Raw genomic sequence first — 4,718 nt, 5'->3', positions numbered from 1 at the left:
GGACTGTTGTTTCCAATATTCTCACTAATTGGTTGATTAATCCTGAGTTAGTCACTTTACCTCCTACAACTTCACTTCCTCATCTGAGGAAGTTGGGCTAAATAATTTCTTTCTGTCTCTAACTATTTGTGATTTTCCAAGATTCTGCTTGCAGGGCTGGGCATCCCGGCAGGAGATGATGCCCAGAGCTGTGTAGCTATGAATACAGGTCAGTTCCCTGTCTCCAGCCCGTGACATACTTAATCTTCCTGGGAATTTTGCTTTTCCTTTCCTTAACTGTGTTAGGGAATACCCCTCTCAGCTAGCGTATGAAAGAATCTTCCTTTCTCTAGTTTGGGTGAGTTGCAGTGAGGAAAAAAGGCAAATGGGAAAAAGGAATTTGTTGGGTTGCTTTGAAGGACTGCTGGTTTAACCCCTTCTCTCATCTCCTCATTTAACACCCCAACTACTCTGGAATGATCTTAGGGAAGAGAAAAACCTAATTTGATTGCTCCACACCTAGGAGCCCAGAGATGATGCATAATGAGAATAATAATGCATAGTTAATAATGTGTCACCAGTCTAACACGGTAATGGCAAGCCAGCTACTATCACTATGCCTTTATTTCCTCATTTGTAAAAGGAGTTTGAGCCAGATTTTTTTCTTTATTTAAAATTTTAATTTATTATGCTTTTTTTTAATTTTTAGAAATGAGGTCTCACTATGTTGCCCAGGCTGGAGAGCAGCGGCTGTTCACAGACATGATCATGGCACACTACAGCCATGAACTTCTGGGCTCAAGCGACCCTTCCTCCTTAGCCTCCCGAGTAGCTGGGACTGCAGGTGCACACCACTGTGCCTGGCCTGAAACAAATGATTTGTGAAACTTCTACCATCTTTAATGTTCTTTGATTGCATGATCTCAATTCATTTTTTTAAAACAAAAAGTGCTAAATTTTAAATTTAAAAAGTTGTAAATTTTTAATCCCTTCTAACCTGCCTATATTAGAAGACAAGAATAGGGCTGGGCACGATGGCTCATGCCTATAATACCAGCACTTTGGGAAGCCAAAGTGAGTGAATAACTTGAGGTCAGGGGTTCAAGACCAGCCTAGTCAAACATGGTGAAACCTTGTCTCTACTAAAATTACAAAAAATTAGCTGGGTGTGGTGGTGTGTGCCTGTAACCCAGCTATTCAGGAGGCTGAGGCAGAAGAATCGCTTAAACCCGGGAGGCAGAAATTTGCAGTAAGCCAAGATTGTGCCACTGCACTTCAGCCTGGGTGACAAGAGTGAGACTCCATCTCAAAAAAAAAAAAAAAAAAACAAGAATAAAGTTATCTTTTAGGATAATCATCTATCAAATTTTTACATGTATATTTTTTGTAAGTTTTCAGAACTGTGCAACAGTCTGTGGTGCAACTGAATCTAAATGTTGCATGACTGCAGTAATTCATTATTTCATCCATTGTCTTGGTCATTCTCTCTTCAAACAGGCATTATGTACCTAATATGTACCAGATAGTAGAGTATAGTGATTTAGAGTATAGCCCTGGAAGCAAAATAGCTTGGGATTGAATCCTATTTTCTTTCTTTCTTTTTTTTTTTTTTAATTGTACTTTAGGTTCTGGAGTACATGTGCAGATCATGCAGGATTGTTGCATAGGCACATACATGGCAAGGTGGTTTACTGCCTCCATCCCCCCATCACCTATATCTGGTATTTCTCCCCACATTACCTCTCCTCATGCTCCCCACCCTCTGCTGTCCCTCCCCTAGCCCCCCCACCCTGCAAATGACCCCAGTATGCAATGCTCCCCTCCTTGTGTCCACATGTTCTCATTGTTCAACACCCACCTATGAGTGAGAACATGTGGTATTTGCTTTTCTGTTCTTGTGCCAATTTTCTGAGAATGATGGTTTCCAGATTCATCCATGTCCCTATGAAGGACACGAACTCATTGTTTTTTTACGGCTGTGTAGTATTCCACGGTGTATATGTGCCACATTTTCTTCATCCAGTCTGTTGTTGATGGACATTTGGGTTGGTTCCAAGTCTTTGCTATTGTGAACAGTGCCACAATGAACATACATGTGTATGTGTCTTTATAATAGAATGATTTATAATCCTTTGAGTATACAACCAGTAATGGGATTGCTGTGTCAAATTATATTTCTATTTCTAGATCCTTAAGGAGTCGCCACACTGGCTTCCATAATGGTTGCACTAATTTACACTTCCACCAACAGTGTAAAAGTGTTCCTATTTCTCCACATCCTCTCCAGCATCTGTTGTCTTCAGATTTTTTAATGATCTCCATTCTAACTGGCATGAGATGGTATCTCAATGTGGTTTTGATTTGCATTTCTCTGATGACCAGTAATGATGAGCATTTTTTCATATGTTCATTGGACTCATATATGTCTTCTTTTGAAAAGTGGCTGTTCATATCCTTCACCCACTTTTGAATGGGTTTGTTTCTTTTTTGTAAATCTGTTTTAGTTATTTGTAGATTCTGGATAATGTCCTTTGTCAGATGGGTAGATTGCAAAAATTTTTTCCCATTCTGTTGGTTGCCAGTTCACTCTAATGATTGTTTCTTTTGCTGTACAGAAGCTCTGAAGTTTAATTAGATCTCATTTGTCCATTTTGGCTTTTGCTGCCAATGCTTTTGGTGTTTTAGTCATAAAGTCCTTGCCTATGCCTATATCCTGAATGGTTTTGCCTAGGTTTTCTTCTAGGGCTTTTATTGTGTTAGGTCTTATGTTTAGATCTTTTTTTTTTTTTTTTTTTGAGACGGAGTTTCGCTCTTGTTACCCAGGCTGAAGTGCAATGGTGCGATCCCGGCTCACCGCAACCTCCGCCTCCTGGGTTCAGGCAATTCTCCTGCCTCAGCCCCCTGAGTAGCTGGGACTACAGGCGTGTGCCACCATGCCCAGCTAATTTTTTGTATTTTTAGCAGAGATGGGGTTTCACCATGTTCACAAGGATGGTCTCGATCTCTTGACCTCGTGATCCACCGGCCTTGGCCTCCCAAAGTGCTGGGATTACAGGCGTGAGCCACCGCGCCCGGCCTTATGTTTAGATCTTTAATCCATCTGGAGTTAATTTTAGTGTAAGGTGTCAGGAAGTGGTCCAGTTTCAGCTTTCTGCACATTGCTAGCCAGTTTTCCCAACACCATTTATTAAACACACCATTTATTAAGTAGGGAATCCTCTCCCCATTGCTTGTTTTTGTCAGGTTTGTCAAAGATCAGAGGTTGTAGATGTGTGGTGTTGCTTCTGAGGCCTCTGTTCTGTTCCATTGGTCTATGTCTCTGTTTTGCTACCAGTACCATGCTGTTTTGATTACTGTGGCCTTGTAGTATAGTTTGAAGTCAGGCAGCATGTTGCCTCCAGCTTTGTTCTTTTTGCTTAGGATTGTTTTGGCTATACGGGCTCTCTTTTGGTTCCATATGAAATTTAAAGTGGTTTTATCCAGTTCTGTGAAGAAGGTCATTGGTAGCCCGATGGGGATAGTGTTGAATCTACAAATTTCTTTGGGCAGTATGGCCATTTTCACGATATTGATTCTTCCCAGCCATGAGCATGGAATACTCTTCTGTTTGTGTCAGTTCTCCTTGAAGAGGTCTTTTACATCCTTTGTTAGCTGTATTCCTAGGTTGAATGCCATTTTCACTACACATCAGCTCTATGGCCTTAGATAAGTGACTTCACCTCTGTAAGCCTTCTTTTTTTTTTTTTTTTTTTTTTTCCTTTATCTATAAGCCAAAAGTGACAATAGTATTGATTATAACTATGGCTATTGAAGACTAAAAGAGATAGCAAATGTTCAGAACTTGACTGGGCATTTGACTTTCCACCTGTTGTCTCTTTTATCTTCTAGCAAGCACTCAATAAATGGTAACTGTTATCTAATCATCTTCATCACCTTCGTTGTGCCCCTTTCCTTCCAAATTACTTCCATATGTGGAAGTCCTCATCACACTACCTAAGAATGTGCCTGTATTTGGAGATCTGGAGATAGGGCCTTTAAAGAGGTAATTAAGGTAAAATGCAGTCGAGTAGGTCGATCCTCATCCAGTCTGACTGATGTCCACATAAAAAGAGGAGATGAGGACACAGACGCACACAGACAGAAGACCATGTGACGAACATATGGGAAAGACTGCCATCTACAAGCAAAGGGGAGGGGACTCAGAATGAAATAAGTCCTGCCGATGTGCTGGTCTTGAACTTTTAGCCTCCAGAACTGTGAAAAGATTAATTTGTTGTTGAAGCCACCCAGTCTATTGTGTTTGCTACAGCAGCCCTAGCAAACTTGTACACTCATCATCCTCATCAGGATGTGCTGGGATTCAGACGATGATGACATCAACTCTTCTTCAGTGAACTCACATCTAAAAGGAGACAAGCACATAGGTCCATGTATTTTACAGCACGGGGTGATACAGATGAAAATAGAAGTCTGAACCACGAGAGTACAGGAGGGAAGATGCTCTATGATGTGGGGGAGTGCCCAAAGGAAAGTAAAGGAGAAAAAAGTAAACGGTTATAAAAGATGCTAGGTCTGAAAAGATCAAGAAAGGTCATTTGGCAGATAAGATAGGACAGGCATTGTAGTCAAGGGGACAGCACAAGTGGAATGCATGTGTGATGAGGACATTCTTCAGAATTTGTTATTTAGGAATCATTTGTCTTGTAACGTAACTTGGGATTTTACCTGTTTGTGATGGA

Source organism: Sapajus apella, unplaced genomic scaffold (assembly GCF_009761245.1).
Source record: "Sapajus apella isolate SASKATOON/1434 unplaced genomic scaffold, GSC_monkey_1.0 scaffold3, whole genome shotgun sequence".
Lineage (NCBI taxonomy): Eukaryota > Metazoa > Chordata > Mammalia > Primates > Cebidae > Sapajus > Sapajus apella.
This window is presented reverse-complemented; position numbering follows the sequence as displayed.